The sequence below is a fragment of the Triturus cristatus genome, chromosome 4_1 (assembly GCF_964204655.1).
Source record: "Triturus cristatus chromosome 4_1, aTriCri1.1, whole genome shotgun sequence".
NCBI classification, from domain to species: Eukaryota; Metazoa; Chordata; class Amphibia; order Caudata; family Salamandridae; genus Triturus; species Triturus cristatus.
In genome coordinates this window covers 913,434,994-913,450,889 of record NC_140585.1, presented here as the reverse complement: position 1 = coordinate 913,450,889, position 15,896 = coordinate 913,434,994, and the positions used below count along the sequence as shown (strand labels likewise).

Genomic DNA, 15,896 nt, shown 5'->3' with positions numbered 1-15,896 from the left:
TTGGGGAACCTCCTTAATTTGCAATAGTCCAGTCAATCTCTGTCTATTCGAGATATCACACCAGTGAAAATCAATCCTCAAAGTCTTCTAAGTTATTTTGTAAATTATTTTTTCTCTTTTTATTTAATGACTTGGTCAAGGGAGTGTAGCTGCAAAAACATGCATATATAATGTATCCTGTATCTAAGCTGTCCAAAAGTATCTGCTCATGTAACTTTCTTAATAAATACAGTACGTAATATGGTACTGCCTGTAGTCTGTCTCAGTAGATCTGCTGTGGCCATAAACAGGCTGCACCCTACAGTAGCTATGGCCAAGTATCACACAGTAGCCCTCACAATACCGAGTGACTGCAAGTCGTTCTGGTTATGCATTGTACAGAGGCAGGAACATACAGCATCTGCCCAATGTAGCTAATAATCGTCATGCATTTGCATCGGTTAACCCTGTACAAGGCAATACATTGAACAACGGAGAGACATAGTGGTGATGCAGGCAGCTGAAGATGGAAATCCAACACCTGAGCATAGAAACATAGACCTTAGAAGCTGATGACAGAAAAGAGCCTCTGGGTCTATTTAACAAGAACCTGTCTTTGTCTACTTGTCACAGGAAAATATTTTGTCTTTGCATTTTCATCGCTTTCGTGGTGGTGTTCAACAATGGTTTTGTCTCAGTCCCTTTCTGAATTCAGGTTTTGAATTCCTCTCTGCTACGTCTGCTGGGAGGCCCTCATGGGTATTGAATTCACACTTCATGAAAAAAAAACAATTGGAGCTTCTGCCAAAAGTAACCATCTTTCTTCTCCACACTACAACACATGCCTCTTTCAAGGACTTATTTCTTTCTCAGACCATACCACTTCTACTTTCCTCTGACCAATGGCTACTTCTTGCCATCAGCCCATATAACTTCCTACCATGACACAACACATTCTGTTGACCTCACATGCTCCCCAAAACCACACTTGCATTCGCTGGGCCATACGCCCGCCAACGCATGTTCTCTTCTGGACACTACTTTCTTCCGCTAGCACGCTTTCTCCCAGTAGGTCATGCCACCGCCCTGATGATACGCCTGCCCACTCAAATCTAACTTCTCCCTTGCAGTTTCCTCTCTATCTAGCCAGTTCTTATATTTTGTTTGGCTGGAATTAAAACTACACCATATTTTGAGCACAAGGTAGGCTTACGTCAACTTCAAAGGTAAAAAGGACAGTATAAAAATGAATCAGCAATTTGTAGTGAAATACAGGAATCGCAGTACAGGATGGTAATTCTGCTTCAGGAGGATTGTATTTTCAGAAGTCATAGGCTGTCGATAAATTTACCAATGCCACTAAACACAAGCCCACTTTTAGCAGTTTCTGAATACTCTGTGCCCACTCGCCCACTTAAGAGAGGACCTTCAGATAGACTTTGTTCTGATGTGCCATGCCCCTACACACTGGGGTGGTTTATTTTTATTTCTCTAAATAAGCTGAACATCTGCGTGACTCACCATTTCGCTAGTTTTTTTCCAATGTAACTTTCAGGGGGACGTCATTCCAAGTTCTAACACTCTTTGAACGTGCGCTACAGCCCTGTTTTTTTTCTTTGCTGCTCATCTTTCCCCTCCCTGTGTTTTGATCCTTTCTTTCAAGTCCACTGCTTTCACCTTTTTACTATTATCCACCTGACCTTCTCACTTCTGGGATTTGGACAGTTGCGAGAGCTGAAGCGGCTGAAAGTCACTCCCATTCCAAGAAGGATGCAGACATGTTGCAGAGCCCCAACTTCACGTATTCTACTAGTGCACCCCGAACACAGGAGGCACTGCTCCAGTCTTACAAGTGTGTGGCCTCTAAGCTCCCTGTCACTTCTACTGACCAGCAAATACACAACTCTTGGGATCCCATTCGGCCTCTTTTCCCCATGTGAGGAGAAATGTAATGATAGATTGAGGACTCTGTCTTGCCTCATTCCATCTCCTCTTTTATATTAATGATGTCCAAGGTTTCCTCCATTTTATCTTCAGTTAATATAATTCAGGTTGTCATTGTGTGGTTTACTGAAAGTCATGCCATTTAGTTTTAGGCGACCTATACACCGATCCTCCTCTGGCAGGAGTGTGTTTGAGAACTTGATTGAGGCCATGGTTTGTCTGAACCATTTATATTTCTAGATGAAGGAAAGGTTAGTGTGCCTGATTGGGTCAACAAAAGAGGTACCTCTGATTGGTGGCAAACACAGTAGTGGCATGCCCTTTGAATGGCAATGCTCATACGACTAAGACCCAACCCTTTATAGAAAGTAAAAAATGTCGGACCTAATTTGATGTAAACCCTTCCAACGCTCCCTAGGCCCCTTATGGTCCAGTTAAATCTGGTGGTTAAGGGAATTAACTTCGGTGTAGTTATGCTCAAGAAGATACACCCCCCCCTCCCCCCCCCCCCCCCCACACACTGTTCCAATCCAACTACCGCTTGGAACCTACCAGGTCACAGCTCCTTTCAGATATGTGCATAGAATTCTCCTGTACAATGGAAAGCCAGAATTCAGTTGCAGGAATTGCAGAGAGTAATGTAAAATGCAGACTAAAAACAGGTAACCAGCTGTGCCTCGATCTAAGACAGCAGGGTCTTACCATGGCAACTCTAAAATAATTCTCTGGCTTTAAGTGAAAGTAGGAGTTAAATACTAGAGACATGGCCACCCAAGACCTGGGGCGCATCCACCCACAGAAGCCCGATATACATATCCTTGCTATGCCATAGTAGGTTGAAACTAATGAATACGATTCCAGGCTGTCCCTTAATATCACCTGCACCACTAAAAGTGGAAGAATGCTGTTGTTTACATGTCATTATGTTGCCATAATAGAACCAACTATCGCATTTAGAAGGCCATAATCTCCCTCACGGAGTTTGATTATCGTCTACATCTCACTCTGACTGACAACTGAAACACACAGGGCACCGCAAACCTTGAGTAGGCTGAACTTGCCACAAGATGAGAACTTTGAAGGTGCCATATTCGATGAAGAAAGTCCAGATTGATTGTAGTCGCTAGAGTCCAGCCCCATCCCCTGAGCCCAGCTTTTATCCATGGCATCTACAGGTTCCCTGAATGTAACTAAGGGTGATATGTTGTCTTCTGTGCAAAACAAATACATTAATAGGGATTCTTACATCCAATTGGGCACCCAGCCGCAGACACACACTAGATTTCCATTTCACTATTCTTAAAAGAAGGAGTAACGTATCTCATATTTAGGCATATTTGATTTTATTTTTTAATGTACTGTTGATTTTACTGAAAAAATTGAAACCTTGATTAAAATTGTCCTAGAGCGTGCTTAATATCTGTGGAATGATGCTTGCACAGGCAATTCTGAGCATTTTCAAGAAGATTTAGCCAAAGCTGTAGCTATGCAGTCCTTTATTTAGCGTTTCCAGTCAATTTTGTCAGCTGATTCCAGTGATCATAGCATGGGAACAGTAATTAACGCAATCGATGGTTAAACAGGAACTATTACCCGAACACTTCGTACTCTGCAGAAGGCAAAATGTAAATGTTCTTTGATAGAATGTGAGTTGCATGCTTGTGCAGGGGCTATTCAGTGGTACAATACATTTCTATCAGTCTACAGCCAATATAGACCTGTACTTAGGGGCATATTTACGAGGGCCTTGCATCATGCTTGCACCACACAACGTGGTACATGCACAACACATAGCTCCAAGTCATACTTAGGAAGCCAAGTTAAGCCACTTTGCGTGGCTTTGAATGGCTACATAAATATGGATTAATGTAACGCATCACAAATCTTTGCGTTGCATTACTCTGCACAAAGGAGGCATTCCATGTGTGTTGTGGTGGGTGTTCCCACGCAAATCTCAGTTTTTTTACACATTCTCAGATTTACCAAACCTGGTAAACCTGGGAATGAGCCATAAAGATATGCCTCCCCATATAACTCGTGTGATGTATCGGCTATGATGCACTCTAGTCAATACCACTGATCCAGTTTAGAAATATTATACAAATTAATCTGTGTGGGTGTGCTGTCTTTGTAGTGGTTCTACCAAACCGCTAATTCTGAAAGAAGATTATTTCTAAGACGACCTGTCCTAGACAAAGTCTGCACTACCAAAGAAACACTCTGCCTCGAGTGTATTTAATATCATTCTACGTTATGTTGAGAACAGGTATAAGATAACTTCGTCAAGTAAACAATATGAACTGCAGTTAACTGATAAACATTTGCATAAACATAATGACGTGGTTTCAATCCAGCGTAGTTCAATGCTCAAAGCACAATTCATTGAAGAGTCATGAACTTCATGTTACGTTGCTTTATAGTAAAAACTTGAAGATAATTGTTCCCAATGCATTTCGGGTGTGACATGCACCCTTCGTCAGGGGAAATCTACAACAAGCATATATACAATGAATTAACATCCGTCTGCTTCATCGAATTATATAATAACCGGTCTCTTATTTACCGGGAAAAACAGGAAATTAAAAGTATAATGAAGAACTAGCTGTATACATTAAGTATATTGCATAAAAACATCTTGATGAACAACATCATGATGGAGTGCAAAGTTGTATCTTAACAAACATGCCGGTTGAAGAAACCAAGATTCAAAGAACCTAAGAGAATGAGGAAGAGCTTAAAGTGAAAGGAGAAAGTACAAAGAGTGAGTAGAATAGTGACCGTTCTGCCCATTCCAGTGAATGAAGTGACAATCCGTTTAGTGAGTGTAGCTCGCCATATCTTTATTTCTCCTAGTTTTTTTTCCCTTTGTGTGCTGCATTCCTCTATGGATTGTTTTTGTGCAGGAAGGTGCGCCTTCCAGCACTAAAACAATCCTGCCTACCACACAGGCACCATTGCATCATGGTGCAAGGTTGCCCGCGTTGGCGCTAGGCTGGCGAAACAGCACCAGCGCCGGGGAAAGGCCAGGAATGCACTGCATTGGATAAATACGGTGCATTCCTGACCTTTCCCTGTGACCTGCTGCGCTGCCCTGCGCCACCAGTCTGGTACATATGCCCTTTAGTGCAGACTAATGTCCCTTGATGAATGGAGGTTTACTAAATCTGTATGGGAGGCAGTTTCGATTGACAGCTACAATGAATGAGTTTGCTTTCAGAACAGGTGTAACCGTTAGTAAGAAGGTAACTCGCTTATGGGACCACAATCTCTTCAGATGGTTGAAATTTGTTCGTGGCACTGGTGGATTTGGGGGCAATATCGACTGGAGCAATAACTGGCGATTGCTATTGTTGATGAAGATTTGCACGTGACGAGGATGCTTCATACGGGCACATTAAGGAGTTCATTTTAAATGGCTTGTAAACGGAGCATATGCTGGAATATAACTGATGCTTGCAAGGGGACTTCTCTGACATTACTATCCAGATAGAGTCCTTAAGCCGATGGGTGTCATCTAGGTATCAAACGCACCAAGAAGTTACATTGGGGCTGCTGGTGGCCAGAACTGGATACCAAGTTTCAAATGTATGTACAAAGTTGTGTCGTCTGGCAGATGTCGTATATGGGAAGGACCAGTCTCCTGATTCCTTTTGAATTTTCAGAGGGTCTTTAGGAAACTTGGGTTTGGCTTTTATGTCGCGTGTGAGTGGGATGTCAGAAAACATGCATTACATGCCAGTCTTAGTAAATTATTAGTGCAAGCGATTGAAGTTGAAATCCCTTGCTGTTTCCACCAGAGAGTGAGTGATAAGTGTTTGCGACAAAGTGTCAGTTGATGTTTCCCCTGACCAACCGTGACCATAACGATGTCTCTACCTTGTGACCATATCCATTAACAAATTTAAAAGCAATGTGTTTTACTAAACTTTACAAGACATTGAGTACCATCCCAAGCTATTGAGTAATTGGAACGAGTCAATGGTATTTTTACGGAGGCTTTTGAAATTAGTAAAAATCAAGCGGGTTTTCATCCAGGAAGCAGTGAAATCTAGTATTTGGGTTTGTTCTACTGGGGGAAACTAAATGGCATTATGAGATCTGTGCCCTAGGTGGACAAAATTCTGGTATAAGTGGAAGCACAAAAATATAAAGGTAGGGGAGAAAGAGTCGTCAGTGTGATGTAGTAGGCAGCAGGCCCAGAATGATGTCTACTGTGACAAGTGCAAGCGTTGATAAGTATGCATATTGCAGGGGTCTCCAACGAGTAGCTCGGGAGCTACTGGTAGCTCACCAGTATCTTCAAAGTAGTTCTCTGAGGTGAAGTCAAGCCCAGTATCAATTTCAGAGTAGGTGCCTATTAAAGAAGGCAGCACTGATCATCTCAAGACCCTAAGAGTGACAGCCAGCCAAACTTATCACAGTAACTCATACTAACACTCAAACACACACTGTGCCAGCTTGTAGGATCTGCTACATGACAGTCTGTATCCAATCTTAATATAATTAAACCACAATGAGATTGACAATGTTGCAGTCCCTCCTTTATCAATCTCGACATGTGAGTGAAGAGTGCATCATCAAAACAGTATGGCAGCAGTAGCCTGAGCTGTAATCAGTGCTGACTCACCAAAGTGTGGGACTGCAGGAGTCAGTGAAAATGTGTCAGATGCATGATCAGCTCAAGACCTGAGGATAACAGGGTATGATGCAGACCAGAGAAAATTAAGAGATTCATCAACATTTATGTGTGTGCCCATAATAAACACTATTGCTTCCTGAAACTATGCCTGGTGGCAAGAACCCCCAAATATATATGCTAGCCCCATCATAAGAGTGTTATATCTGGCATAATTGTGTCCATTCCTGACATAATAGTGCCAATGGCATAATTATGGTAATCCTTGACTATTTCAGTATTTTTGGTCTAGTTGTGGTATGCTGGCAGCCATCCTAGACCTACTCTGAGCATGACTGGCCTATATGTACCTATTCCTGGCATATTAATGGTCATGACTGATATGTGGTCTTATCCCTAATCCTTCTGGTTTCCAGCCTTGGGACAACTGTGGCCCTAGTATAATAGTGGGCATTACTGGCATAATCCAGGCATCCGTGGTGCTATCCATCCATCCATTATGATATAATGGGGTAACCTACAATTGTCCACGGACCTGGGTATAGATTGGTATAGGAAACAAAAGTCCTAGACTTCTTTAAAGCTACAATTCAGATATGAAAAACATTCATTAGTCAAAGGGCATCCGTTACATATAGAATTAGCATTGTATCCTTAATGTACCACCATTTTCTTTACAATGCAAACAAGTATATCCTCAAAAGACACAAAGGCACAAAATATCGCTCCAATAGTGACTTTATTATTTAGTTACTTTTATAACAGATCACCATATTCAATGCTCCAAATAGAGCAAGAGGTTGCTCCAAGGGGAGTGTGAAAAGGAAAGTTCTCATGAGGCAGGACAGATATAAAGGAGGGGAATCCAAAAGGCACATTCAACAACCAATCAATTACACATTCTGGTATCCTTAGTAAAACTGGACGTGGTTCATAGTGGCACCGGTTTTACAGATAGGCCAGTCCCTAATCGATTTACAAATATTCATTTCATGATTTTCTGATGGGCACAGAACATTCATCTGTGAAAAGTCAGGCTGGGATGATATGGGGTAAAGGCCCACTGGGGGAGAGTGTCGACGTTTCGACCCTGGTGCAATGAGGGTAATTTATATCCTCTGCAGGCGGGTCTTCCCCAGGGGCTGTATCCTGACTGTACCTCACCCTAGGTTGCCTCCCCTCCCCCCCCCCCGTCCTGAAGAAGTTTCTCCCAGCATTTCTGCTTGTAACCGCACTTGGTATACTTGGGTGGTAACTACTGAAAATCTTGCTTTGGGTGGTCATAGTGTAGTTGTAGTCACTATTTTACAGGTATAAAATTTGCTAGTAGCTCGGGAAGACTTTCCTTCAGCAGAAGTAGCTATCACTACAGAAAAGGTTGGAGACCCCTGGCATATTGTGTCTGGTAGTTTAGTTGCAATGGAGTATCCTGGTAAGGCCATCAGGCTTCAAAAACCTGTTCAAGGGGAAAATATGGCTTGAAATGCAGTTAAGTTAAAAAATGGAAAATGGTGCATTTCAAATAGGTTATTATAAGCATTATTGCAGTGTTAACTGCTTTTAATTGCTAACCCTGAAATTATAGACAAAACTACATAATGAGGGTATGGAATAACAGGTTGTAATATTTGACAGCATGTGGGAAAACATGCTGTGAGCTCTCGGCTTCCCAATCCTACTGGTCACACATACCGTCACTGTCCAGATCTGATCGATGTTCCTTCTCTTCTCTGAACTTTCACGCAGCTCAGGGACAGGCTTGAAAACATTAGTAAATGCCCACTTACTAATCCTTATGATTTGCTAAGTCTGAAGCTGGGGGTTGGGAAAAAAGATGGAGGCGGGCTGAGGTTCTGCATTCTGTCCATCAACTGTTGTTTTTGCATTTGTCACCCCGAGTGGGACTGGTATGCCCAGACGTGGGTCCCGTGCTCTCCATGCCACTGGAATCAAGCTATCCTGGCTGAAGAGGGGTGAAACCCCAAAACCAGTCCTAGGATGCTTGTTTCCAGTCCAGGGAGGACCTGGCTTGGCAGTTTGGGCTGGACTGTTCCCATGAGGCACAGGGTCAAGACTGATTTGCATATGGCTGGGTTCAAACTGGAATGGCATGGTGAGCAAAAAAATGATGGATTTAGGCCCAGATCTCTGTACTGGGGTGAATGTATGACATTGTTCTGTATTCTGTCCATCAACTGTTGTTTTTGCGGCGGGCTGAGGTTGCCATGTTGTGCTGTCTCCTTTCTCCTTTTTTACTAATGGAAGATGTTTCCCTCTTCCACGTGTGGAAGATTTGAAAGCATCGCTTTTGAGTATGTAGCCTGTAGTGTCCTGTTGGACACGTTCTAGTGTCTCAGCAGGCACTTGTTTTATCAGCCACTCCCTCGAGGGCTGGACACACTTGCACCCCACACCCATACATCACAGGCCTCATGAATGACGTGACCCTACAAATAAAAGGGGCAGGGTGCATGTGCTCATGGCCAGTTAGCTAAGTAGATACTTATTGTCTGTGTCGTGATTTTAGTAGCATGTGGGCCCAGGGCACACAACACTGCAATGGCGACGAGAGGTTCTGACACTATGCCGTGCCGCGCCGCCTGCCTTTCTCAGCTGTGAAGTTGGTGATAGAGCTCCACAACCATGGCCGCTGCTGTTCACCCGTCAAAGTGGGCACATTGCCCCAACAAAGGGGGTAAACTGCGGCTTTGCCAGAAGGAAGAGTGAATGGAAACGGCCCATCTTCAAAATCTTACCGTCTGCAAAGCACAGGCTGCAGCCCCCAGGTAGGACAGGGCCCATGTCAAACATGCCCAAACCCGGTGCGGTGCCAGTAAGTTGCCCGAGCGGTCTGCCATTCGTTCCAGCAAGAAGAGGAGCAACCTCCCAGTAAGGCACATGAAAACCCTCTGCAAACACTTCATGTCCCAGCAGAGCTCCTGCAATCACCTCACCTCCTCAGCTGCAAGTGGTCTGCAGAGAGCCCCCCCCACCTGCAGAAGCACCCATCAGGGACTCCACCAGATGCCATCTGCCTGGGAGGGAAAGGAAGGTGAAGCAATTGCACATTGATGTCTCCTGCAAGCTGATGCACTAGTGAGGTGTGACTGCTGCCTGCAGAGGTGACTGCTGATGCCACCTGTCACCTCTCCACATGATGTGGAAGTGTTGTGATGGGAAGCGGCACACTTGACCAGGACAGTGGTTGCCTAATGGTGCCCAAGCAGGAGATCAGAGGCCTGTGAAGTGTGCCTGCATATCATGCAGCGTAGAGGGACACTACCAACCCCTGCAGCAGACGTCCTGAGGCCGCACCTACCTTATATCAGGTGGTGAACAGTGTGGTGCCGGAGAGAGTCGGCGCAGCCTGGGGTGTGGCCCTCCACCATCTGCGTGGGCTACCGACTGGTGGTGCGACACTCCGCCAGGCATCGGACTGGGCCTGCATGGACCGCAGGCGTCCTGAAGCCGCAACTGCACCGAATGCCCCTAGCAATCTTCTACACATCCGCCCACGTGGGTCCGCAGCCTAAGTGCAGCTGCCCTCGGCCTCAGATAGGGATAGCTGCAACACCGTATAGTGGCTGTTCCGTCGCACCAGCATCTGCGTGCCCCCACTGGCACCAGCATCTCCCACGTCCACGCAGCAATTAAGGAAGGCTGCCGTTACCACTGCAGTGCCACCTAGCGGCCTACGATCAAACTGCACTGTACAACGTCCCACACAGGCACCTACAGCCTAGCAGTACCTGAGAGAGCCAAATGGGCACACAGCACGAGGAAAGCTGCCATGGCCTCTCTGAAACCACCCACGATGCCACCTGGTGGCCACACCACACCTTGAGCTGCCAAACAAGAAAACAAAGCCCCGTACACAGTAAAACGCAGAGAACAAGCCCCAGTGCACCTCGCACACAGAACCTATGACAACTGCTGTGCCTACTGAGACATTCATACAGTACTGCCCACCACCCACAAAAAAGAATGAGAAGCTAGGATGGCCATCTACAGCCACAGCTAGCTAGAAAAGACTTTGTTGCTTACTGCAATTGCAGCCAGTAGCCCACAACCATAAAAGTGTCAGGCCAAGTGGACTGCCTATTCTCTATTGAGGAGAAGGACTGAGCAAAAAACCCTGCTAGACATCTAGCACACCACCAGCACCACTGTGCGCAGCATGAATAACGCCCAGCGACTGTCTGCCACCACATCACTTGTAAAGATGGCACCACCCATCCTCTAGCGTTTGCCTGCCGCCTCCACAAGAAAAGAAGAACAGGCATACAGGAAGCCAGACTGATTGCACCCTACAACAGACTACATCATGTACATGGAAATCCTGGTTGCCTGCCAGGCAACCAGCATTCCATGGGAGAAAAGAGGAGAGTAAAAGCCTAGCATGGGCCGAATGCAGAAGGGAAAGCCTCTACACCTCCACTGCACCAGCACCGCCCCTCATTGGGCTAGAGACAAGCAAGGAAGTGCTCCACCACTGCCGTAAGACTACGTCGTACATCGGCCCATTACAGGCAGGAGGAGAGCCGAACATCCCCAAGTAGCAATCTGCCACCACCACAACACAGTGAGGAGAATGTGGCACGATGCCACATCATGAAAGTGTCCTCCTCCACACTGCCTCAAGATGGAGTCGCCAGTGGCCCAATACAGTCAAGAGGAGAGTTGCACACTACAAGTGGCAAGCCACTACCACTGCTCCCTGCTTCCAGTGGAAACCATTCCCAGAAGTAGGAACACCCGAAGTAGGAGTTTCAAGAAGCTCCCTGAAGAGGGTACACACGAGACAAGTGGCACCCAGGAGGGAGAAGAGAGGAGAGCGACTGAAGTTATGCCTCTATAGTCCAAAGACCATTGAATGTTGATAGGCCGTGTTGGCTTGCTTGGAAGATGGTGCATGCCACTACATCCGGAGGAAGAACTGAAAAGAAGAGTGACAATCCCTTCACCAGGAAGAACCGGATGAACACGGGTGCACTGGAGAGAATAACAAGGGGGGGGGGGGGGGGAAGTACGAGGATTCGCACTACTACAAGCCACGAGTACAGCCGCTGAAACAAAACAGCCACCAAGGCGGAGCAACGGAACTGGAGACAGCTCAATGGGAGAACCACATGAAAGCCGAAAGCAAACGCAACCCGCGTCTCTCCCCCTACGCTTCCAAGTGTGACCATCAGTTTCTGAGAGTCAGCAGTTTTAGTCAAATTGCATCCGTGCTTGCGAATGCAGCTGCCACGGGAGAAGAACAACACCAGCAAAAACACTTGGCTGCAAAGTCCCTCTCATCATCCTTACTCCAAGTGAATCCTCATTACCTGTCGTCCAGGTCTAATGGCAACCACATCATCATTGCCATGTGCATGCCACCGCACCCAGCAGAAGATATGGAAGTGTGACCGGCTGGTCGACACTAGGAACCGGATGACTGAACAAGTTCAGCAGGGAATGGTGTGGCAGGCCAGGCCTAAAAGCTGAAAAAAACTCCAGCTGCGGAGGGAGTGCATCCAGACACACAAACAGCAAGCTAACTAAGTGACACAACACGAGAATGACCTGGTGACCGCCAAGCGGGAGACTGAGAGGAAGCCGCAAGCATGCACAGACCTTAGTCTCTGCGTCACGCTTCTCAGTGTGTCCATCACGCCACTGTCACTGACAGATCAGTAACCCAAGACATCCAAGCATAAGGATGCAGATGCCTCACCAAAGGAAATGAAAGTGCCTGGCCATCCCCACTCCCGGTGATTGACTTAAGAATGAAGGCCTGCAACCATCACAGCAAGTCATCACCAAATGTCATCCAGATGTACCACACGGCTGGCAATGCCATCACGCCAGCCTTTGTCAAGTGTGTCAAACAAGACCATCCTGAGAGTACCGAACACGTGGACTGGAGTCCTACACCATTGCCATACCAGCTGACCAGAAGAACCAGAAACTACCCGCTAACGTGACTTACATCCGAATTCTGGCTGCGGGAGCACGTATTGACCAGGATCCATCGACCCCCTGAGGTTTGTGCAAGCGACTAGGCACTAGCTCCTCGGTGGTCTTGCAGCTGCCCCCACGTTGGCACACACGCAGGCCAAGCGCAGCCCAAAAGCAGCCCCGTGACAACCCAGACAAGGGGCCTCCCCCCAGGTGGGAGAGTTGTACTTGATACTGCCCCACCAATGGACTCCAGGAAACAGCAAAGTCATCTAATGGAGATTTCAGTTGATCAGGCAACACGTTTGTGAATGTTTACCATGGACTCCAACCACGCTCATGACGCACCCTGTTTTATGAACTGTTAGAACCCACCACAGATCATCCTCGACGTCAATGGAATGGAGCACCTTCAAATCAATGGACATGTTTTCACTGGTATGCTGCCAGAGAGCGGCTGACATCTCTAAGCCAGCATTCGTGTCTTGAACAACTCAGGTTAAATTATGAGTGCAAGTGAAGATGTCCTACTGCAGTCCGTGTCATCGGCCCCATGTCCGCTATTCTCCTGCTGCACAATTCTGGAGGCTGATAGTTCCTGTGGTGTTTATTTGATTGTTATTTACTCCCACATGTTGGACTGGTGTTTGTTTTTGTTCCAATAAAGTGTTTGAGCAGAATGTAGTGATCTGCTGGGCACGTTCTAGTATCTCAGCAGGCAATTGTTTTACCAGCCACTCCCTTGAAAGCTAAATACACTTGCACCCCACACCCATCCATCACAGGTGTCACGAGTGACGTGACCCTGCAAATAAAAGGGCCGGGGTGCACATGCTCATGACCAGTTAGCTAAGTAGACACCCAGTGTCCGTGTCGTGATTTTAGTGGCATGTGGGCTCAGGGCCCACAACATTACACAGCCAACAAAAGACTAAATACTTGGCTAGATGTTCCCACCTACCTGCTCAGTTCGGCTTGCGCACAAACTCTAGTCAGTGAAAACTATACTTACTTGGTCTACTCGATCCATTCTGATGGCGTCTCCAAGGGTTGCAGTCACCCGCGGCAGCCGCAGAAATGCCTCTCTAGCTGGGGGGCAAGGCACAAACAGAGGAAACAGCTCCCCCGGGGTGCACAATGAGGGCACTTTATCTTCATTATTGATTGGCCTCCATGTGTTGTCCCTGCTTACCTGTCAGTCCCTGCCAACTATGGGGGCTCCTGTGGACGTGGCTGCTGCTTCAGAAGATGCTGCAGTCTCATCTGTGGCCTTAACCTCGCCGGTCTTGGAGCAGGTCAGGGACGCTATCGGTAAAAAGGAATTTGGTAGACTTTCAATGCTGCTTCTGTCTCCTCTGTTTGAGGTAGTAGTTTACTGGATTACATTGTAACTGCTGCGAAGGAAACCTGCAGGGCAAAGCAGTACCCACCTCTGAGAATGAGGCTGCCTATAATGATTTCGTAACAAACAGCAACTGTTTGGCTGATGATTGCCCTGTTGTCTCTGAGGCTACAGAGATCGAAACCTGTTCTCTCCGTGGACTCTCTAGTACAGATTGCCTGGTGATTCCACCAATATCTGTGGGAGATCTAGAGGCCACTTCTTACTTGCAAGGAGAACCTGTTACTGGTATACACCCCTCAAATACCACGTTGGTTATAGATTCTGCAGGGTCATATTTTAATTTGAAGGGAGGCATGCTGAAGCAATGGCCGATTAAAATGTCTTAGAAGAAGACCACCTCTGCTTGCGGGAAGGTGCATTAGGCAGCGACCTGGATCTTGGGTATCACTAGGGTGGAGGAGGCAGTCTGTACTGAAGGAAAGACGCCTACGAATAGCCCTGTTTTCCCACAGCTCAGTGGTACTAAGGGTATCTTGAATCACGATGAAGCAATATCTGTACAGAATCTTGAAATTGGTTTAACAACATGCCCAGTAACTCAGTCTGGCTCAAGCCGCTCAACAAGCGTGGAAAAAGATTCATCCCTCTGAGATGCCCTTGAATAGCCTGAGTGACTCAATAGCCGAGGCCTGTGAGTCATGTGCGCACTCTCTTACCTCAATTTTGTAGTTGATTGAGACTCACAGATACAAGACTTTTCAGCACTATGCAGAAGTTAGAGCGGATAACTCCTGATTGCAGTAAATGGTCACAGAAATGGCTGGAAAAGTGTCTGCTCTGTCATCACAGATAAGGGATCTTCAGCAGAGAGTTGCTGAGGCCAAGGAGGCAGTTAAGGAGTACCAAAACCAGATCTCATTTACAGAACTAAAGTTGTAAGATTTGGACAATCGCCAATGGCGGAACAACCTCCGGGTTCTGGGGATCAAAGAGGGTGCTGATGCACGGCCATATGTAGTGAGCCTTTTGTAACAGGCTTTTCCTGATTTGTCTGAGAGGGATTGCCAGAGCCAAAACATACATAGACTTCCAGTATCTGCAGGATTTAAATCTACAGGACTGGGGGATAGGCCATAACCTATACTGACTTGTGTGTAACTCCCTCCTTCGCCAGGCTGTCTGTTTGAAGACCCGCCCCTCTGCTCCAAATAAACTGGACTCTGTATCCTTTTATGTCTGTTCGGACTTTTGCAAGCCAACTATGGATGAAAGATGGAGGCAAATGACTGACCTGCTTAAAGTGACTGGTGTGCACGGGTCAAAATACAGCGCAGCGGAAAGATCAGGGTTTGTTTTACAGACAGAGAGACCATGGACATACTGCAGCAGTGGCAAACCAGAGGGTACTGAGTGGAGCCCCTATGTGGCCACTAAGCAGCAGCTGGGTGGGAAGGGGGTAGCCATTTAATGCTGTTTATTACTCTCTTTGCTTCTTCTGCTCTTGGACAGCTTGCTATGGCTTCATTTCTTTTCTGTTCTTCTTAGTATGGAAACTGAAAATCTTTTTGTCCATTTTACATCTGGGGTGGGTCTTGGGGGGCCACAGGGCTGTCTTTTCCTTCTAATAGCCAAGTATGGGATGATTTTTCCTTTGCTATGTGTGGGGGTGGCGTAGATCTTTAGGTGGGGGTGGGTTGTTTGCTGTTTTTATGTGGATATAGGGGGTTTAGGGCAAAAAACATCAAAAAGTGCTGCGAGAAAGTGCCATCTTTCTTGCATGTTATGCCCCCACTTGTTGCTGAATTGCTGAATGCACTTTGACTGAGTGTGCCCTGGACTCCTGCCAATCAGGTGCCCAGGGCCTATGTTCCTTCCCTAAAAACCTAAAACCCAAATTGGCAAACCCTGGCCACATGTCAGCCCCTGGTAAATGGTACCCAGGGTCTTGTGACCAGGGAAGGCCTCTAAGGGCTGAAGCACTCATTGTGCCACCCTTAGAGGCCCTGTACCCTAACACACACACACTGCCCTTGCAGGCTGAGTGTCTGG

The 15,896-nt window shown here is 46.6% G+C and overlaps 1 protein-coding gene across 1 annotated transcript in view; it reads left to right on the top strand.

Moving 5' to 3' along the window:
- Window positions 1–15,896, top strand: part of IRF5 (interferon regulatory factor 5) — a 164,055-nt gene that overhangs the window by 126,226 nt on the left and 21,933 nt on the right. The window lies entirely within an intron of this gene.